Source organism: Sus scrofa, chromosome 18, assembly GCF_054392235.1.
Source record: "Sus scrofa isolate SSC_HxYL_T2T_F1_AM1 chromosome 18, Sscrofa_HxYL_maternal_Yorkshire_Landrace_v2.0, whole genome shotgun sequence".
Classification (NCBI taxonomy): Eukaryota; Metazoa; Chordata; class Mammalia; order Artiodactyla; family Suidae; genus Sus; species Sus scrofa.
This window is the reverse complement of record NC_139400.1, coordinates 34252846-34276080: the sequence shown is the minus strand read 5'-3', so window position 1 is coordinate 34276080 and position 23235 is coordinate 34252846. Positions and strand designations below refer to the sequence as shown.

Here is a 23235-nt window from a genome sequence, read left to right as displayed (position 1 = left end):
CTTGATCTAGAAAGAAAACGGAGAAATCTATTTCTACTGAAAAAAACACTATATAGAGGTTTTTGGGGATTTTTTTGGGGGGTCTTTTTAGGGCTGCACCTGCAGCACATGGAAGTTTCCAGGCTGGGGGTAAAATTGGAGCTACAGCTGCTGGCCTACACCACAGCCACAGCAACGTGGGATCCAAGACACATCTGCTAGCTCCACCACAGCTCACAGCAATGCTGGATCCTTAACCCAGTGAGTGAGGCCAGGGATTGAACCCACATCCTCATGGATACTAGGTGGGTCCTCTAGGGGTTCTTTAATGAGAAAAAAGTCTATGGCAGTGCTAGACAGACCCAGTGTGATTCATTTATTTTGTGAACAGAGGGGGCAGAGTTGCTCCCCTATCCTCACCTCTTTTCATTTAGTGGGACTATTGCTAAGAAGGCCCAGCCAAGACCTGCTGTCTTGGAAAACTGCTCAGTGGGCTGACATCATGGGAATTTGCTGAGCCTGTTTCGTGGAGATCATCAAATTCCCAGCATAAGGGTTTGGGGCAGGAAACCTTTTATATTACTTTGATAATGAACCAAAAATCGCCAGCCCAAGAAATTGAGACTGCAATTCATTAATATAGCTTTTGCAGAAAATAGTGTGATGCCAGACAACCACTAGTATTGCTTTTATAGTCGAGCTGGCTCATATAACCTCTATGAAGTACTGTCCCAAGTGTGTTATTATCTAAAGCACACAACCCTTAACTCCCAGTTTCAAGCAGTTTTCAAATTCTTCCCTAAAAATGTTTCTTTTTCTATATCTTTCAAATATATCACCTAGAAAGCCCTGAAATGGAAAATAGAGTGACCAGTCCTATGAGAAAAAGCTAAATATTTATTGTCGGTAAAATGAAAATTGTGACTTATTGTGAAAATATATTAGTCATGGATTTAGAATATATTATTAGTAATACTGTCATGAATATTGATGTGACTATATTTAGAAGAACTCAAAATCCTTTATGTAACAAAGTTGACTCTATAACATTTATTTATCCATCAATATGTATGAGATCACACTTTAATGTTTTATGTGTTAATCATTTTATTCTTACTTTTTATAAATGAGGAGTACAAAGAACAGAGAGGTGAGGTAATCTGCCCATATCTGACAGATAGTAAATGACAGAACTGGAATTCAGACCCAGATAGTTGTGTTGTACCCTTAATGTGTTATAACACTCAAAGTGGAACACGTACAGAATTAATTACATACAGAAAGCAGTAAGTTATTATTTAAGAAGTACAAATGGGTTGAAATAACACTAGTGAGATTGAGAATTTCTTTAAAAATTTCTTTCAATGTTGATTTTTGAATTAAAAAAAAATCTTCTTTTTGTAACCAATCACAAATGCATGGAATGGTTACAAGTCTAGCAGAGAGAGCTTTTATTTTTCCTCCTGAACCCTTTCTGTCGACTGCCCTTGAATACTTTAGTGTCTAGTTCCTTTATTTTCCTACACATACGTTAAATAGCCAAATAAATAAAACAGTTGTATGCACAAATGTGTTACTAGGATGTTCCCTAGATCCCATTCACATTCTGCCAATAAGATGTCCTCACAATCCAAAGTGTCCCAGTGCTTCCTGAATGACTCAAGGTCCACTAGAGCATTCCTTATAGGATTTTTAGCCTTGTTGTTGTTCTTCCCTGCTATGAAAAGCATATCTGTCTTAGGATCCAAAACACCATGCTATCTGGCTATATGACATGTAGACAATCTAAAAACTCCATCTTTGTCATCACATTAACATGCCTTGTATTAATCCATTTAAAATGGCACCATCACATTTTGAACAGGGATTTCCAAATGTACTACTTTAACAAAAATGTGAGACATTACTAAGGAGAGTTGGCTCACTATAATAAGGAGATAACTTAAGGCAATGCAAGCTTTCATGCCCTTAAATCTCACTAGGTAATCAGATAACTTGCAGCCCTAAAAAAATAAATTAGTTTAAAAAATAAAGGTTAACCATAAAACTAGATATCTGAGAAGCAGGTGAAATTTTGCACAGTCGAGTAGACATAAAGAGGTGTAAGAATAAGATTGAATTAGATGAAGCATGCTAAAGACTTCAGAACTGCATACCTGTCCTAATTCAGCGCTACAAGATAGGTTGACAATTCTCTATAGTTTGATATTTGTGGTCAGGGTACAAGTTAAGTTGCTATAACTGAGGCCTCAAAATGAAGGGGCTTACATAAAATAAACGTTTGATTCTTTTTAATGTAACATCTCTGCTCCACAAGGTCCCCAAGTGACATCCGGGTCCTCCTCAACACGTGGCTTCCACCTCTAGGAGGTGGCTGCTCCAGCTGTCCCCACCTGCTAGTAAGTCGGAAAAGGAGAAAAGAGAGGAAGGGGGGTCCTGGAAGCACCGAGGCAATACACAGATTACTGCTGCTCTCATTCCCTTAGTGGGAATTTAGTATCAATGCCAAATGCAGTCTAGGGTGGCCTTGTGCCTGCACAAGCTTGAGTAGGGGTGTGTGTGATTTATTAATAAAAGAAAGAAGAAAGAATGATCCAGGGGCTCCAGTTGGTAATGTCTGTTACAATATCAATAGAGTTGAGGATGTTAAGAGTACACACACGTACACACACACACACACACACACACACACACACTCACACAGCCACACACTAACTGAGGGCTTGTTTCTACTTATTGTAAGGAAAAGGATGTATGTTGCTAATCCTCAGAGATAACAGCTCGTTAAAGAAAGGAGGGGACGTGTTGATAGAAAGCATGAGATGGAAAAATACAAAAAACAAAAGGAAAGACACAAAAATGTTTCTTCTTGATTTCCATTTTCGTCATTTACTTCTCATCTTGAGCTCAATGTAGAAATAAAACTAAGTCAGTAAAAATGTTTTCTGTGGTATCTGAATTTTCTCTTTTAAAGTAAAACTAAAATACTGGTCCTTTTTGATGGTCAAGATATTGCCAACTTTAAGCAAAATGGTGTCATATTCAAATTCACTGACATGTTGGTAGAGGGACCACGTGATTAATTCTTTCTTTTACATATGTGTGGCTCTGTCTGTAATCCATTTTGCTGGATCAGCTCAGTATTTCTGTATGTAATCTATGTATGCTACAGATAATCCGGTTGTCCCAGGCTACATGTTTCTGAGACCCAAAAGAGTATTTCTCTTTGGGCTCCATTCTTACATGCTTTTTTTCATTTGATCACCAAGAAAAAAAACCCCTCATATTCCCTGCCCCCCAGATATTTCCAGGAGTTTCTAAAGCATTGATTGCATCTAAGCCCTTCTTTAATGGAAATTTTTGAAGTATACCCTCTTCTAAGGATTTGTTCCTGTCCTCTTACAACTAGGTCAAATATGGCATCAGTTATTTTCTTCCCTTTAAGCTAAAGTATTTTTATAGACTATCATTAAGGAGAGATGAATCTAGAAGGCCCTGGAGGCTCACTTTCTCCCCTTTCTAATAGCCTAGAAAAAAGCTGGCTCAGCAGGTATGAGTTAGTTCAATTGATAAACAAGCTAATACCAGCTAGTACTGAATTCTAGAGACTTATACTATCAAGCCCCTTTCTTGAGTTAAAAGGCTTCTGTTGTAACATACTGGTCTAGCTACACCCTGCATCTATAAATAGAGAGTGCCCTATAGTGCATTACTGGGGTGGGCCCCTCGAGGAGACTTTTTCATAGTTTTCATCCTATGATGCCCAGTCTAAGTACAGTTCTACATGGGACTTTGATGGCTAGGGGTCCATGTTCATGCTGCTAGTTAGCTGTTTCTAAGTTTCCTTCCACTAACAACCTCTTATATTTACACAAACTGGCACTCATGGGATGTGTTTCTAGCTCCTTTGCATGAGAATCATCAACATGGCCACTATCCACCAATGCCCCTGAAAGACAGGAGCAATTTTCCTGGTAGCTCCATCCAGGACACTGCTCTGTAATTCAGAGAATGCTCAAGGCTCCATCATTGTGGCTGATGTACTTTCATCACAAAGAACAGCATTCATGCGCCTGGAGACCTACTGCTACTAATGCCTTTCACTTTTGCTGTCCGCTGAAGTTATGGAGGGTAAGCAGAATTAGATTTTTACTTGAAGGTCTGTAGCCCAGCAACAGAGTAGAGCAGGTTCCTGAGGGGATGAACACGAGGATCATTTGATTTATGAACCATGCAGTGTTCAAAATTCATCTCTCTTTTTTGAATCAGTTCTCAAACCAAAGTAGTATGACTCCTCTTTACCTTAGACTTACTTTCCAGAAGGCTTCATGTATCCCCACGGGGCCATCCCGCCAGACCTTCTGGCAGATCTGGCTTTCCCCAAATCCTAGAGTTTATAGAGCCTCCATTTCAGGCTGAATTTCGGACACATCCATCCTTTCCTACTTGGATGCTCCACTGTCACCTCAAGTGTAACATATCCAAGAATGAACTTTATCCTTCAGTGCCACCCCATTCATGTAGTTTACCTTTCTCTCAAATTCTCCACTTCGCAAAAGGCTAAACCAAAAGTCTAGTCATGATCTTTGACCCTTTACTCCTCTTCTCCTCTTACTTTGTCCTATCATGAAATCTTATATAGATTTACCTCTTAACCATCTCTTCAATCTATTCACGCAGCCCCAGTCCCACGTTCACCATCCATGTCCAGCGGATCAGTCTTTTGGGTGGACTACTGCCAACACCTCCTCAAAATCCTCTCGTCTTCAGCCTACTGGTCTTCAATTCGTTCTTTGTGGAGCAACAGGAGTTACCTGTAACACAACCCTGATCACGTCACTTTCTTGTTTAGAAGGCTTTAGGGTTTACCTTTACTCTTAAATTGAAGTACAAAATGGTTAAGATGGCCTGTAAGGTTACACAGAACCAGGTTCCTGTCTACTTCTCTTGCTTCACCTCTCTCTCTGACTTGATCTTCTTATTCATTCTCCCCTTCTCTCTCTCTCTCTCTGTGGGGGTCTGTAATAGCATCCTTTTTCTATCACCTTGTTTGATTCTTCCCTCTCTTCCTCCCACAAATGTGATTTCTCAATAAGACCTTAAATTGCTACCCTACGTATGTATCTTGAACCATCCTGTTCTTTTTAAGCCAACCGCATCTGCGCTGATTAGTTCTTGCCCTCATCATCTCTTGTCTCTGAGGGGCTGCTGGGCTAGGAGCAGGGCCTTAGCAAATGGAGGGGTCTGTTGCCTGAGCGCTTCATATTCATTCATATATTAATAGGAAAAGTCTGCCTTGCTCTCTCCCACTCTTTTTTTTTTTTTGGTCTTTTTGTTGTTGTTGCTGCTATTTCTTGGGCCGCTCCCACGGCATATGGAGGTTCCCAGGCTAGGGGTCGAATTGGAGCTGTAGCCACCAGCCTACGCCAGAGCCACAGCAACTCGGGATCCGAGCCGCGTCTGCAACCTACACCACAGCTCACGGCAACGCCAGATCATCAACCCACTGAGCAAGGCCAGGGACCGAACCCGCAACCTCATGGTTCCTAGTCGGATTCGTTAACCACTGCGCCACGACGGGAACTCCTCTCCCACTCTTTAAATCCAAGCTCAAGTTCTGTTTCTTCCTTAAACCCAAATCAACCTAGTTTCCACAATCCTAAATTCTTACTGCACATCTACAAATATCAGCAGCACTGTAAGAACTAGGGACACTGTTTATTAATTGATGGTGCTTGAGCCATTTGCAGCAGCATGAAGAATTGTGAGAGGTAGTCCTCTAAACAATTATTTTAAATGAGATTCCCGAGTCTTGAAGTTCTGGCTTAGGGGAACAATAAAATATCTGTCTTCCTCTTTCCTCCCTCCTCCATTCTTCTTCCTTCCTTTGCCATTCTGACAACTGCATCCTTGCAAGGAGAAAAAAAGGACTCCTGTATTGCTCAAGCTGTAAAATGGAAATCAGAGACAAATCTGAGGGTGGAATTGTTAGGGGTGGAGTTTTGGGTATTAAAAACTATGGGCTCAGTAGTCCTTGCGTCTGTAGGGAAGGCTTGTTCTCAGATCTCTCCCCTGACCCCTGCTGCCCCCACCTTGGGTTTCACTTAGATCATTACTTTCCTTTGGGCTGTTTGTAGTGTTCATTTTTCCGTCCAATGCAGCGGGTATTTTGGACTTATGCTGGCTTATGGTATTCACCTCTTCGAGGAGTGTCTTTCACACATGTTGGATGTGGTTATATCTGTAAGTCATATTTGGAACTATGGCAGCCATCTTGCTTCCAAAGGAGAATTTAAAAAATAAAGTCAATATTTTCAGACAGTTGGTCTGTGATGATGGAAAGTACATGGGTTAGCAAGTTGCTGAATTAGATAGTCCTGGAGCTGTCCCACTTAGAAACATTTTGTTATGTGAGATAATATATTTTCAAAATTACTTAAGCCATTTCAGTTGTACACACAGCCAAAAGCATTTTAATGGATAAGGAGAAAAGGAGAGCTCAATCTACTCAAGGCAGGGACAGGAAGCTGGGTGGGTTTAAGGGCAAGAGGAAATTAAACTCTCCTAAAGCTGTTCAGAGAGGACCTTGACCAGAAAGAAGAAAATTCACATGAGTGGAGAAATAGGAATTGAAGAAAATCTTTAATATTTCCTAGACCAGATCAGTTAGTAAGGCAATTATAGTTTGTTACTATGATTGCCAACTAGTATAGATTTTCTCCAGAAATCTTCACACTTCTAATCAAGTAATTTGAGTGCTGTATAGATCTGACCTGTGTGTTACACTGTTGATTATTAAGGGATTTTAAAAATAAGGAAGGATGGATGTGGCCCTGCAACTGGAAACAGCTTTGGAAGTATAAGGACAGGATTGCAGAGGCGGCTCCAGAAACAAGTGGTAAAAGACAGGGATCTCTTAATGCTGAGCCTACTTGTATTTTACCTCTCATTTTCTCTCCTTTCTCCCCTCAGTTCTGAGCAAATTCTGTTTTCAGGGAGTTTATTTGGAGATTTTGGTAGGGAAAACAGTTATTCCATTATTCTCTGGTAGAATAACTCTTTTTCTTTTAGCAGTCGGGAGGGTTCTTTTCAATTGAGCAAGAGCTTTAAGAGGGATGTGAGATGCAAGAAGGGGCAAGTCAGCCAAATCAACTCTGCTGAAATGAAAAATGTCACATCCATCATTGTCAGATCACCCTTGGATTTTTTTTTTCAATCTTATTTATTTACTTTTTCTTTTTTTAGGGCTGCACCTACGGCATATGGAAGTTCCCAGGCTAGGAGCTCAAATCAGAGTGCAGCTACCGGCGCATACCACAGCCACAGTAATGCGGGATCCGAGCCACATCTGTGACCTATGCCACAGCTCACAGCAATGCTGGATCCTTAACCGCTAAGCAAGACCAGGGATGGAACTCTTATCTTCATGGATACTAATCAGGGTCATAATCAACCCACTGAGCCACAATGGGACCTCCCAGCCTTGGATGACTTTAAGACCATGAACGTAGGAGGGACAGAGACTCAATACTACTATTGCTTTCCTTTCTCTTACAGCCCAAGAAAATGGAGTGACAATAACTTGCTCTTCATTAGCCTAGAATAAAGATCAAATGTAGACGCACAGTGGAGAATGTGGGTGGATTATATACGGAAACTTTGCTTTCCCTCTGCCCCAGATCTTGTCACATTTACTGTTCATTACTTTCCTCATTCATTCAAGACCTGGGAAAACTCATCTATGATCATGACTCTTAGACTTTACCTTCTGCTCTGAGCAAACATCAACCTCCTACTGGACCTATCCCCTCAGGCACCTAAGACTCCACATATGTAAACTGACCTGATCATTTCCTACACAATTCCCTCTCCAAGCCACTTCTCCTTCCTGTAGACCCTTTCTCGGTGAACGTTTTCTAAATGGCAACATTAAAAAAAAAGAAAACTGATTGTCAATCTTTCTGCTTAGTTCCTCCATTCAATTGTTCACCAAGAGTTGCCTATTCCACCTCTTAAGCATCCTACCTTTCTTAATTGCTAGCCTCTAACTGCCATGTTCTAGTGTAGGATGTCACCATCTTTCTAGCTTTCTGTGTAAACGTATTTGACTAAATACTGTGTTATTTGTTTTATTTGGGAGTAGCCATCAAAGGCTGAGAAGCATTCTGGGAACAAAGAAAGCCAAATCCAGAGAAAGGGTAACAGGAATATTGAATAAATTGGGAGTGGAATTAAAAACCTTAGGGAGAAGCCCAGCCATCAGAGATGAAGTTCCTGGACTTTCATTGATGACTCTAACCTTGGTCCATAGCATGGTAGTTGTCATATGGTGCGTAATCAATAAATATTTTTTTTTCTTTTTTGGCCACACCCATGTCATATGGAAGTTTCCAGGCCAGGGATCAAATCCAAGCCAGAGCTGCAACCTACGAAACAGCTGCAGCAACTCTGGATTCTTAACCCACTGCACTGGTGCCTCCACAGAGATGAGCCAGCTCATTAACCCACTGCACAAAGTGGGAATTTCAATAAATATTTCTTGATTGAGTTAATAAATGAATGACCAAATGGTCAAAAAAATTAGGAGAATCATTTTTAGGAGATTCTTTAATAAAACTTATGCTTGACTATTGTACCAGTTATCAATTTATTGCTTCTGAGGTCCAAATCCACCCTTCTTTGCCCTCTTTGTGCTACAGAAGCTCATCCCTGTAAATATTTCTTTGCCTGAAATATTAGTATTGCAAATAGAGAGCACTGGAGGGACACTCCAAGAGGAAGGGGGCTTTTTGTTCTGCATATGGCGTGCTTTTTCCTTCTGCATCATTCAGTGTGCAGCTACAAGTGGCACTCACCTCTTAGTGAACCTTGCCACCACCCTAGCCAAGGGCTCCCCAGTGAGTCAGAAAGGCATCCTATTGCCTGGCTTTCCCACTGGAAAGCTTCCTGGGTACTCTAGAGGGTAGGCTTCTCTGCCAATCTCACCATCACCTCAGTAAGTGGCTTTGCAGTGAGTTTTTAGCCTTTGCTGGCACCTAAGGTGACTTTCCTGTGAGTCTAATTAATGCTACAGTGGGCGGCTTATTAGTGAGTCTCATCAGGAACCCAGCAGCCAGGCTCATCTTAGGACACCTCAGCAAACTTTTCTGCCATCTAATAAGCCACAGGTACTCCCTCTCCAATGAGATCTGAGTGTCATCTGAGGGTGGGATTCTCTTCCCGGTTTGTTCCTTCTTGGGTGTTGTGTTTCTACCCTAGAGTGGTAGCTGCACCCTATGTCTACCACTCTTGTCATCTTTAGAGTTCGCCTTCCTCCTCTAAATAGTTAATGTCCTATTACTAGTTCACAATTCTTTTTTTTTTTTTCCTCGCCATGCCCACGGCATGCAGAGGTTCTCAGGGCAGGGACTGAACCTGCACCACAGCTGTAACCAGGGCTGGATCCTTACCCACCACAATAACACTGGATCCTTAACCCGCTGAGCCACGAGGGAACTCTAGGTTTACAATTATTTATGCTAAAATTTCCCTGTTCAGATAACTTAGTGTAGTTTTTCTTTCCTGAGTAGATGCCGATGAATATAGCTATGGGAGCATCGCTCATTGAGGAAGGCCGCCTATACCCCAGAGTTCTGGCTCTTGTTCCTTGCAGTGTATCCTTCCATGTATTATATGGAGTCTCTCCCTATCACTGCAGGCACCACCATGCCAGCATCAAGGAGACAGAAATTCATCATCAGATTAATTTCAGACTTTGATGATAGGAGGGATAATTGCCATCGATATACTTCCTGGCTGATGCTTTAGTGATTGCAAAAGAGAGACAGCGTAACCTATAAATAAATAGTTGAAGCCCAACCCTCCAAAACTGGGATGCAGCTAGAAGAGAGCGATATCATCATCTTTTCAAAAAAAAGTCATTCTCTCCATGCATGGACTACTTAAATACAGAGAAAAGGAGTACGTCACTGCAGAAACAAAGTAATACTGTAGTTTAAGGAAATAGAAAGCAGGCACATTGCTGAAAATCTTGCCATAGGGATTAAATATAATTTGGTTGATAACATCCCTTTTGCGCATTTAATTTAGAAAGTGCTTACAGGAGACCAACTTTTAATACTGAAATAATAGAAATGGACCTTGCCATGCCCTCTGAATCATCTGAAATAATAATTAGATCACACTAACGAGCCAAAAACTCAGATGGCACCAAAGCAATCAGTTGTACAATGTGCACTGAATTACTTTATTAATAATCTAACAGAACTTGTTTCTCATGCAGATAAAATTCAGAAGGGCCATATTTTGTGTTACATTTTCCTGATGGCTTTTAAATTAAACTTTATAGCGTGTCACAGCTGTCAGCATCCTCACCATTATCATTATCAGCAAACATTTAGTGCACACCCGCTGTGTACAGAGCGCTGTGGGATTCATTAAGGGGAGAGAACAATAATTTCTTGCCCTTGAGATAGCAGAGTACTGAGTACGTTAGTTCATTTAGCAGTGATTGGGCAAGAGGTCTTGGAACTCAATGCTTTGACATTTTTACACAATTGTGTCATTATCAGAGCAATAATATCAAAATTTCTGGATTTGGTCTTTTTTATTTTAGATTATGAAGTGATACATGGATCTACTGTACAAAAGTTAAATAAAACAGAAGTTACAGAAAAAAAACCTAAAATTCTCAGAGTTCCCATTGTGGCTCAGTGGTTAAGAACTCAAGACAGTGTCTCGGAGGATGCAAGTTCGATCCCTGGCGTCACTCAGTGGGTTAAGGATCCAGCATTGCCATAAGCGGTATGGGTTGAAGATGCAGGCTTGGATCCCCCATTGCTGTGGTGTAGGCTGCTCTGATTCAACCCCTAGCCTGATAACTTTCATAAGCCTCAGGCGTAGCCATTTAAAAAAAAAAGTAAATAAAAGTAAATTAAAAAACTAAAATTCTCCCTTAAGAACACTGATGAGCATTTGCTTCCTGCTTGCTAATTCATGCGCTGATTGTGCCAAGTCTGTTCTAAGCAATACTCACATGCATCCCTACACTTTAGAGTTGAGGAAACGGAAGGATCTAGAGAGGACGTATCTAAGTGGCCAGGATTCAAACTTAGGGACTCTGGGTCCAAAGTCTGCACCCTTAATCACTCCATATGGCTTCTCTAAACCCTTATCCTTTCCATACAATCCTCCCAGAGGTAATCACTACTAACAGTGGTATGTATTCTTCTAGGGTCTACTCTAGGCATTTAAATTCATATGTGCACACACATGTATATCTTTAAAAAATATAAATGAGATTGCAGTAGTATATTTAAAAAATTTTTCATTTAAAAATACCTTGGATATATGACCATATATATGTTCAAGACTGTGAGTATGAGTGTATATACATATATTTAAATGGAGTTTTAATAGTCTACAATTCAGATGTATCACCTGGAAAATCTAAAATTAATAAACAGATGTTTTCTTTTTTTTTTCTTTTCTTTTCTTTTTTTTTTTTTTTTTTTTTTTTTTGCTCTTACCCCTAATACTGCAGTATACATCCTTGTGTGTATATCTTTGTACACATGTGGAATTTGGGGGGGGGGAAGATTTCTAGTGGTGAACTTGTTGGGTCAAAAGATATGTATAGCAAGGTTTTTAATGCTTTTTGAACCCCCTAAGATGCCATATTCTGACCACATATAAGATAAATATGACACTACCCATAATGCGTTGCTCAATGTCTGCTGTATCAGTGTGTTGTGATGAAGTCCTTCATATTCTTGGAACCCACAATGACCTTTTATAAAAGGCCAGAGTCCTACCTACCTTAATTGGTGCACTGAACAAGATCCCCACTGACTCAGAATCTCAGTGACTTCACCTGTTCAGGCTGCTATAACAAAATACCACGGACTGGGTGGCTTAGAAACAGAAATTCACTTCTCACAGTTCTAGAGGCTGGAAGTCCAAGGTCGGGGTGCCATCAAGGTTGGGGGAAGGCCCTCTTCTGGGCAGCAGACTTCTTGTTGTGTCCTCACATGGTGGAAGGGACGCTGTGGTGTTTCTTCTACGGGGCACTAATTCCATTCATGAGGGTTCCCCCGTGTGATCTAATTACACTGGATGTTAGGATGGCGCCATGTGAATTTGGGGTTGGGGGGGGAGGAGACACAAACATTCGGACCAGAGTACTCAGTGAATTTGCTATAAAAATTCTGGAAATCATCTTTTGTTTAAACTTATTAAACCCCTTGGACATACATTGATGGGCACTGTGATATATACACTTGTGGCTGCCACAGGTGAGGATGCTTTGCATCTCGATTGATTTCAGGCTAAGTAAATGATTTGGAATTCAAATAAAACATTTCATTTGTAGCACAAATATTTCATAATAAATACCAGTGACAATAAACAGTAATGTCACTATGGGTCTTCTTTGGGTTCTAAGTGGATTTTTTTAGTTGATGCTCTTATTCCTTTTCCAATTATGTTCTCCTACCTGTCTTCCCTACTCCCTCAACTCCCAGAATAAAAAGATTTGGAAAAGTGAAGTTTTGGTGTTAAAGTAATATTACCACTAGATACCTGTGTAGCTGGTTTGAGGCCTTCAGCAGCTCTTGGGAGCATCAAAGCCTGGGTGCTCTTTTTTCCTGCAGCTTGTTGGATTATTAACATCTGTCACCTGAAATTTTCCTGTGTGTGTGTGTGTGTGTGTGTGTGTGTATACTTAGAAGTGTATTATTATTAAATGCATTATTATTAAAACTATAGCAGGGATTTAAGTTTCTAAATTCAATAACTAAGTTTCTAAAATTATCGTGCTTTAAGTTTCTAAAATTCGGTAACTTCTTTGAAGTAGTTAAGAATGATGAAGGAAAATTAATAGTTTTCTCTTACTAGAAAGAATAGGCTATGTCAAGAATCAAGCTGATGAATGTCATGAGCAGCATGGATATTGCAGAATTTCTTTTCTTAGTTCAATCATGATTTTTGTCATAGCCATATATACACACAGCTTAAGGGTCAAATGATTTGCAAATTTTATGAGAAAAATAATAATAATAGAACCCCTCACCCCAAACACACGTCTCCCTTTCACCAATTTTAGTAATTATCTTAGTTCTCCATGTCCCTAATAACATACTTGATTTTTTTCATTCCATTGTGTTTTAATTTTAGGCTGTGCATACAGATTTCTGTTTTGGAAAAAAAAAAACAAACCAAAAAACAAACAAAACAAAACAAAACAAAAAAACGCTTTTAACTCTCTTCGCTTTCTTTACCCTAATTTCCTAGTAGTCACTTTTTACTCCTACTTTTCAATATAATTTCATTTTAGTTTTGAATAGACAGATATTTTGTGCTTAAATCAGCATAACTGTGCTAAGGTAACTATGGTAAAGCAATGTAGCAACCCATGCTATTTTTTCCTTTCTACGCAACTTCTGTTTCCTGGCATTTATTGTTTTGTTGTTTTTGGCTGCTGCTATTTTTTTTTTTTTTTTGCTTGTTTTTCTATGTACTGCTCACTAATTTCACTCAAATCTTATTGACAAGTGTCTTATTCTGCTTTACATACATTCAGATGTATCAAGTGCTCTGTCAACTTTATCTTCCCGAAGAAACCACGTGAAGAATCTCACGACATGCCCCAAGCGAGATTGGTTGCTCCCGTGCTTGGTGAACGTTTCTTCTTTTGGACACCCCTTCACCTCTCATAGCTTGGTTCTCCTATTCTTTGCATTGCACACCTTCCTCTGTGCTGGCTGACTCTATTATAGGGGAGCACATCTTTCAGCAGCTTCCTGAGAAAGAATGCATGGGATGTAAATTTTTTGAAACTCACTTTCCTGAAAACATCTTTATCCACCCTCACACTCGATTGAAAGAGGGCCATGGTTTGCTGCCTCATAGCTTCTGATGTTGATGCTAAGGAGTTTAATAATATTCCGATTCCCAGCCCTTTACATGTAATTATTTTCCTCTTCAAAAGCCTAGCCCTTCTCTTTGAAGTTCTCTGAAATTTCCAAATTATGCGCCTTGGTGTGTGTCTGTTTTTAGCTATTATAGTTTTACCAGTGAGTTCTATTAGTCTGGAAAGTGATATACACTGCATTTCTAGAACGTTTTTTGAATATGTTATGATCATTATTTCCCTTCAATCTTGTTTTCTCTTTTGGGTTCTCCTATTATTTGGATATTTGACTTTCTAAACTGGACCTTAGATTTTCTTATCTCTTCTCTGGCATTTCCTTTTTCTGTTTTTCAGTGCTATTTTATAAAAAATTATCTAAATTTTTATATCCCAATATTTTTGAGTTTTTAATTACTGCAAATGTATTTTAAATACCTCTGTATTTATCTGAGTACTACTTTTAAAGATGGTATTATTTTATAATCAAAATATCTTCAGTTACCTATTGATAGACAGGTAAACAGATGGGTAGTGGAAATTGTTTTGTCTTCTTATGTCTGCAAGATCTTTATTTTCTATTAAATGATCTTTTAAATTGTTTTTAAAATTTTTGTTTTATTCTCAAACTTTTATTTCAGCTGTTTCTCTTAGAGGCCTGCCATATTTGCTTACATTTACTAGTTGAGTATAAGGAGCTGACTGGAGACTCTGAGTTCATGGTGGCAGTCTATGGGGTTTACTGAGGTGACTGGCTGGGCCATGTAGTTGGTAAAATCTTGTCAGTAACTTCAGTCTTTCCTAATGAGCCTACAGGGTCCGAGAGGAGAGTCTTTCCATCTCCTGCCTAGAGGGTGAAGTCTTGGCTGCAATATTATGGAGTCTTAGAGAAGAAATAGGGGTGGGTGGGTGAGGGCGCAGATGTCTCAACATGTAGCATGTCACTTTTCTCTCCTTTTTTGTTTCTGTGTACATCAGCAATTTGAGTATAAATACATGTCTATCTCATAGGGTTGGAGTAAGGATGAAATGAGTAAATAAATTTACAATAAATAAAAATGCTTTGAAAATAACAGACACAGTAAGTGTTATACAAGTGTAGCCATTATTATTTTCTTGCGTTTGGCAGTCTGACGAGCCTATATTTGAGGATAAAATTCAATTATTTATTCATTTATTTACTTTGCTGCAGATGATGGATGTGAAGAATTATCTATTACTCGAACTGACTTTTAACCACTTTCCACATTCACAGGAGAGTGTCACCAATTAAAACTTTAAGGGATTTTAAGATTGTTCTTATCTCTCTCTATAGCCAACTTACAATTCATTTTGGGGGGCCCCGCTAAATCGACTTACCTTCTTTAGGCTTTCTAAAATTTTGTTGCTGTTCTCTTTTCTCCTGTTTTTCACATCCTTGTGAGGCTACATCTTTTAAAGTCTCTTTATTATTGTTTTAATGGGATTGGAGAAGAAATAAAGGTAGGTGATTATTCAACCTTTTTTAAATCCAGTAGTTCCTGAGTGATTTCTCTTAATGAAATTGAACTAATACCAACTTGAGTGGTTTGCAGCCAGCCATTCTCCTTCTGATAGTTCCAAATTATAGAATCTGAAGATATGTTTGTACTAAAAGGATAATATTTTCAGATTATAGAGCCTGAGGATATATACGTAGTACGTACTATATACATATGCACTGTGTACTACACTATCTATATCTATGTGTGTATGTATATGTACATCTTAAACATAAATAAGTAAATGTTGATTTTTGCTTAAGCTATCAAAAACGATCTGTCTACACATAGATATAGATAGCTATAAAATAGGCTATAAAATAATGCTGCTACAATAAATAGCATTCTGTTGAGGTGCATCTGTCATAATCCTTTCCTAGTCTTCTTTTCAGTTTCTAAGGAATTGTGAAAAACTTTGGTTGAAGTTTCTAGCATTGAGGATGAGCAGTAGAAGAAATGAGAAAAAAACGTATTCCATTATTTTTGACCTATTCCAACATTTTGTTTGTATCACATTATAGTTCTGGTCACATCATAGAGCAAATTATCTCTTACAATCTCTGTTTCTTTCTGGCTGCAAGCTTATATTTTTGTGTTTATTTTCACCAGTTTTACTATGAGGCGTGAATCTCTGGGTGTTTAACTTGAAGTTGGATGAGTTTCTTAGATGTGTAAATTAATGCTTTTCATCAAATTAGGAATGTTTTTAACAATTATTTCTTCAAGTATTTATTCTGTCCCCTTTTAGTCTCCTATTCTCTTGAAGCTGCCTTTATGGATATTTTTATGTGCTTTATATAATTCAACAATTTATGAGACTCTGTTCATTTTTCTTCAGTCTTTTTTTTCACTGTTCTTTAAACTGGATTGTTTCTGTTAATCTACTCTCCAGTTCTCTATTTTTATCTTTTCCTATCTCAGGTCTGCTAGTGAGCCCATCTTGTGAATCTTTCACCTCAATTATTATACTTTTAAATCTCAATTTTAGTTTGATTTTCTTTCATACATTTTATTTCTTTATTGAAATTCTCTATGTATTTAGTCATTGGTATCACATTTTCACTTTCTGAATGCAATTCCCTTTAATTCTTTGCACATATTTATAATGGCTGCTATGAAATCTTGTGCTATTCTTATCTGAAGCTCGAGAAATTTTTCAAGAAATAAATGCTTCTCAATTTATCTGCCTTTGATTGATTTCAAGAACTTTGGTTATTTTTGTTGGGTTTTTCTTCCCAGTTTTATTCTCACTTTTGTGGAAAGGACTGGCTGACCTTTTATTCTACAATAACCAAAGTTCTCACCTATTTATTCTTGATTAATGGAACCCATGACTTACTCTTTCTATAACTGATTTGGTTCTTTTCTGGCCCAGCCTGGTACCTTAGTTTAACCTTTGTTGACCTTATAAGCCTAAGATGGGAAAAGAACGTCCTTCCCTATGGGCTTGCTTTACCAAGCAGGGACACTGGCTAGAGAAAGGTGAGCACTTCTGCCCCATTCGTCCTCTGACGTCGCTGACATTGGCTGGGTCTTTTGTACCCAAGGACCGTATTTATATAATTAAGACTACCAAGTTGAATCACGTATTTTAAGTTCTGTGACCACCAACTGAAGAGATAAACTTCGCAGAAACACGAGGAAGAGAACACAGCGAGGGTAATGATCAGCAGCATGGCAGACTGAGGAATTTATAGTAAACTTATATTTCATTACTGTCATGGATCACTGTCCTCATAAAAACATTGACAGATACATTTAATAAATTCCTTGAAATAGGATGATACTGAATCATCATCCATCATCTCTGGTGGGTCCTACTAAAGTCCTTGGACTGTAACTATAACAAATTACTCTCCTTAGCTGAGGTAGACTCTTATTTTAAAATATGTGTGCCTGTATCTCCTTTTTCATCATAAAATTATTTGAAGGATAGGAACCAGGGCTGTCAAATTTACTTTTTTAAGGCATCTAACAGTGCCATATACAATCGAGTGTTTTATTCTTTTCAGATGATGGTAAATATAACAATACTTTTAAAAAGAATTTCATATATGGAGATGAGGTACTTTATCAACAACCGTATCATTATGGAGCATAAGAAGAATTCTGGGCAAGGGAAAAATTAGACACTAATTTTAATTGGTAATTGAGGGATGATGTCTGGGACTCAGAGTGGGAGATGGTAAAGCTCTGGAATATACACATGGGAACAAAAGCTGAGAGCTTTATTTGAGTGAAGTATGAGGGTCAGATGGTGACAGGCAAACAGAGTAAAACTGAGGCACAATCCATGAAAGAAAAAATGAGTAATACACATGGCAAAAGTGAGTCTAAGATTCAGACTACCCATGTGAGACAAGGCTAAGTTATCAGCAAGTGACAGGATGCAAGTGGAGATCAAAAGAGTGGATAGTCTAGAAGATCAGACATGTACCACCGTCACTGGGAAACTGAGATTCAGGGGCAGGAAAACCAGTCACTGGAAAGAGTCTTCCACTAGAGGGATTCAAATTAGGTAAGGGCTCCACTAATTGAAGATTTGTAGAGCAGGAGGAGTGAGGTTTGTGGTAAGAGTAATTTGATGCTGAGTTGAGTATCGCTGAAATACTTTTTTTTTTTTTGGCTGCACCAGCAGCATGTAGAAATTCCTGGGCTAAGGACCAAACCCATGCCACAGTTATGACCTGCACCACTTCTGTAGCAATGCAGGACCCTTAACCTGCTATGCCAGAAGAGAACTCCTCACAGAAATACTTTTAAGCAGATTGAGTCTAAGAACTGTGAAGATAGATTTACCGGCTTAATCAACAAGAGAGGTTATAATCACTATGATCCAACTTTCTTAACATTTCTAAGTTTGATACAGTCCATGGTATCAATAGCATCTTTCTAGTTAGTGTCATATATATTGTGTTTCAAAAGTGTTTTAGGCATAACTCAATCTCATTATATTAGGACCTCCCTAAAATAGAGCTAAGGTCATTTATCCCCATAAGTACTCCATTTTTTTTTGTATTAATGGTGATGGGATGTCTAGTCATTTCTTTGACAGGTAAAGGGAATAATGGAAAAATTTATTTGAGGCTAGATCTTGTTACCTAACTGTTCTTTCAAAGCTTTTGAACTGATTTGTTTTACTTAAATGTGAGATTTCACTGTTTTAGAAAGTGTTTTCTACTCCTCCTTGTTTTGGCTTAAACATTGGAATATTTAAAAAGCCATCCTATGTCTTACCTAAAAAATTTATAAGACTGATGTAAAATTAATTAAAACATTTCATTTAATTTCTAGTTTCTAAAATGTTACAAAGTATTTTAAGGCTCTGGTTTAATAATTTAACATATTTTGAGGCAAAGAAAACAAAATCAGGATTGAAGCTTTAATAATCATAACATTATCCTGTTCTGGGTTATCCTCTTCACCCCTCTGTAAGCCAACATTTAGGATTTTTTTTTTTTAATGCTTTAGAAGTTGTTTGAGGCTTCTAAAGGATATGGACCCTTTGTCAAGTTAATAAATGTGGCTGAGATCAGGGGATCAGTAGTTTACTTGTCACCATTAATAAGGGTAAGATTCACTCATTTAACCTATTCACAGAAGTCAGACAGTTTTAGAAGAACCATAAACCCTAATAAAGAAGATCACAAATGACCAAGGAAATGGAACAGCTTCCTCATAAAGGCAGACTAAAAGACTACTGTTTTCAACCAGAAAGGATAAAACTCAGAGGCAATATTACCAAGATTCTATTTATTTGTTTGTTTCTAATGCTGCAACATCTTTTTCATAGCTGCATAGTATTCCATAGAATAGATGTTCTATATTTAATTAAACCAATTTCTCATGGTAGGATTTTTTCACTGTTTTAAACACGATGATAAACATTCTGAGTGAGGCCAGGGATTGAACCTGCAATCTCATGGTTCCTAGTCAGATTCATTTCCGCTGAGCTACGACGGGAACCCCTGATTCTTTTTTCTGCTGTCTCAAGTCTACTCTTGAGCCCCTTTAAAGAATTTTTCATTTTGGTTATTGTTCTTTTCAACTCTAGAATTTCTATTAAGTTCTTTTAAATAAGTTCTTCTTATTTCTCTTCTCTATTTGATGAGACATTGACTTCTTCCTTCAATTTGTTAAGCACAGTTTCTTTTAGCTATTTGACTATGTCTTCAATAGCCATAGTTACTGTTTGCTAGATCCATGATCTGGGTTCCTTCAAAGGCAGTTTCTGTTGCCTATGGTTTTTTCTCGGTATACAGGTCACATTTCCACATTTATTTGCATGTCTCAATTTTTGTTGAAAACTGGACATTTTAGATGATATATTTTAGCCATTGTGGATACCAATTCCCATCATCCCATTCCAGGGTTGTTTTTGTTGTTGTTTGGTTCATTGTTTGTTTGCTTAGTGACTTGGATAAACTAATTTTGTGAAGTCTATTTCTCTGCTTTGTGCATTCTTCAGGGTTCTTGTTCAGACTTTTTTTTGTTGTTGTTTCTTCTTTTAATCTAGTAAGGTAGCCTGCCCCTGTGCTGAGATGAGCCATTCATTCTTTAAAGACTATACTTACCCTTTATCATTGGATCTGTGATTTCACTGTTAAGCCCAACTTCCTAGGAGTTACTCTTGGGTCAGAGTGGCTTATTTTTCATTCAATGTTTAGCCTGAGGTTGAATTTAAGCCCTCTGGGCCACTGAGGCTTCTGTCCTATATTGATGGGAACTATGGAACTAGAATTGCTTTTCAGAATTGTACCAAATTAAAGCCTTTTATTACACCATTAGTCAAACATTGGCTATATGTCACCTCTTGGTGCAATAGTGGTGACTGATAGTGTTGAACCTCTTGCATCCGAAGTTTATTGTGGTATCTGGCTCTGTTCTTCCCCAACCTTTTGATGAATTGCTGTTGGATCTACCTAATCTCATGAATTAGTAGATCTGAATGAACCCAGCCTTTTAACTTTGGTTTTGGTCTCTGAGCTTTCTATACTGGATACCGGGTAATTTATGGAATTAAGAACATATTTTAAAATATTTTATCCAGCACTTTTATTTTTTAGAGAAAAGGTAGTTGATATATCTAGTCTGCTACAGCAGAAAATAGGGACATTTCAGATATGGGTTTAAGAATAGGCACTGAAATGACAGGTACTTGTTTTAACGCTATCATCAAGAGCTTTTTACTACTCTTTCCCTCTGACAAAATAGGCAGTCAGATCATGCCCTGTGTTAGTTAAAGTCCTTCAGAAATAGACCCTAAGAATTGGAAGTGCCAGAGATTTCTGGGGGAAAATAAATGCCTGGGGCAGAAGGAGAGGGAGCAAGGAGACTATGCATGTCTGATCCTTGTAAAAAGAGAGAAAGAAAGGAAGACTTGGTAAAAAGCTCACTGCGTCCCTTATCAAGTCTCAGCCAGGCCAAGGGGGAGCCCTAGGGTAATAATTTCCCACTAGGTAAGTGCTGCAGAAGTGGCCTCCATACTCGGTCATTGTCTGAAGCCATCTGGGGAGAGCATGGCATCAGCATTTGCGCTACAGCAGATCCTGATGGTATAGCAGCTGGATATTGTCAGGAGGCTCTCTCTTGAAGAGACATATGAATGATGTACCTTGATGCTTGTAGTAACTCCACGGTGTCCCATGGGGCTTGTACTGCTACTTCTCCAGCTCATTTTACTAGGAAAAATATAGGTGGTTTCTACTCCAAATACTTCACATTTAAGATTCACTAAATGATCCCTACCTCTCTTCTTTGGGGAACCTCACCCCTAAGTGTCTACTGCAGTATATCAGAGTCAGCCTTTTCAAGCAAAAAACCCATTCTTTTTAACATACAAAGGACTCTGGATTTAACCTAACTTCCTGCTAGAAAAGAAATGTGTTGTATCTCCTATTTCTTATTAGTGTGGTAAAGGTTTAGAATGCATCTCTCTATGACTTTGTATTTTTTCCCTACCCTTCTATTTAAACTACACAAATCTTTATTCTTGGCATCATTGATTGTTCTCCCTGGCCCAAGCTGCTTTCATTCCCAGATCTATCCAATCTCTCTCATAAAAAGATGTAAAAGGGACTTTTGCTCTTGTCCAGAAATTGAGGCTAAGATCCCAGTTGGGGAGTGTGATCAGACAACTATTCTCTCCACCTTCTTGATATAAGAAGAAGGCAAGGAATCAGTGCCAGTGAGACTCTAACTCCTCCTTCCCAGTTTGAGGTCAGAGAAGGTGGAGAAAAGACCTGAGATAGTCACAGCAGAAAGAAAGGCTGACACCTCGTGATGAATCAGCCTAGGGTAATTTCCCCTTTGCCTTATTTTATAATGGCTAGTGGGTAAGGTCAGCCTCCTGCTCACGGGGGTTGATTTTATGCGAAAAAAAGTAGAAAGTGACTATTCCTACCTCAACAGAGGATTTCCCCACATAGATGTTGTGCTTTGTCCACAGTTTGAAACAAAATTTGCCTACAGCTATGTTAGCATAACACAATCCAGCCTATTCCCATTCTCCCTTTAGCATTTTTTCCTGCAGTAGTAGTAGAACACTGGAAATTCCACCTTTTATTTAGTTATACCTGCCTAAAAATTCTCGGGTTATCATCAATCCACATAAATCTGAGAGAAGGAATTTGTAGATTTTTTTTTTTCCACGCCATGAAGCAGGTTCAGAAAAGCTTACTACTTAATGTCATGGGTCAAATAACATAACAAGATTTCAATACTGACTCTCTTAGAACTAGTCATCGGACAGTCAGAGCTGATCACAGTTACACAATAAATTATTTTTGGCACCAAATCCATTATTCATTCTCTCTCCATTCATGAAAATACAAAGCCCAACTTCATTATGTTTTATAACCATTAGACACTTCTAATAATTTTCAGCTAAATTAGTTCAGAAGCCTAAACTCTATTTTAATCACAGAGTGATTTAAACTTCTCCCTCTTTAGAGTTTTGGTTTCAAATGTCAAGACAATTAAATGAGTCGTTTTAGATAGTTGTTTCTATTCATTACTAAGTAACTGTCTTTAATCTATAACTCTTTGCAAAGTATTTTTCCTAATTAGTTGCCATACCGTAGGTGTCTTATAATCTAGAATTTTTTTCTAGTTGGAAGTCTTAATGTATTAAAATCATCTGCTACTCATGCTTAATTTTAAAATAAAACACTTTTCCTCTTTTTCATTTGCTTTTAAGACCACAGTCTGTATAGCAAATAACTTTGGGAAAGAAAAAGACCTTCATTATTTTAATGTGGTTTTCTCTTCTTTTCTATTATATAACTATCTTTCTATTTATTTTCTTTTTTAGGATGGTCACTAGAATTTTTCAAGTATAAGTGTAATAGATTCATGTCCATTCAATGGATTTATTTCTGCTGTAAACTACTTGCAATTTTTTTAAATGAAAAAGTAATTTACTCATGTGGAAATGAGTCTTCAGATAAATTCCAAATGAAGAGATTTGACCAAATAATGAAAGGTACATATTTGCTAGAAAAAGTTCAAACTCTCTTTTCTCTATGTATACTCCTGTATGTGATAGAAAGAATATTACATGAAAATCTTTTTTTTTTTTTTTTTTTTGTCTTTTTGCCTTTTCTACAGCTGCTCAGGCGGCATATGGAGGTTCACAGGCTAGGGGTGGAATCAGAGCTGTAGCCACCGGCCTACGCCAGAGCCACAGCAACGTGGGATCCGAGCCGCGTCTGTGACCTACACCACAGCTCATGGCAATGCCGGATCCTTAACCCACTGAGCAAGGCCAGGGATCGAACCCGCAACCCCATGGCTCCTAGTCGGATTCGTTAACCATTGAGCCACGACAGG

The 23235-nt window shown here is 38.4% G+C and overlaps 1 long non-coding RNA gene across 5 annotated transcripts in view; it reads right to left on the bottom strand.

Moving 5' to 3' along the window:
• Positions 1–23235, bottom strand: part of LOC100514329 (uncharacterized) — a 277119-nt gene that overhangs the window by 118848 nt on the left and 135036 nt on the right. The window contains exons 3-4 of one of the 5 annotated variants that reach the window (XR_014834405.1): positions 4628–4793; positions 1062–4171 (exon numbers count right to left, since the gene is read on the bottom strand). The exons of 3 other annotated variants lie outside the window; for them this stretch is intronic. This is a non-coding gene — a long non-coding RNA (uncharacterized LOC100514329). Of the gene's footprint in view, positions 1–1061; positions 4172–4627; positions 4794–23235 lie in introns of those variants that run through there. One more of the 5 variants, XR_014834407.1, reaches the window with a different exon arrangement.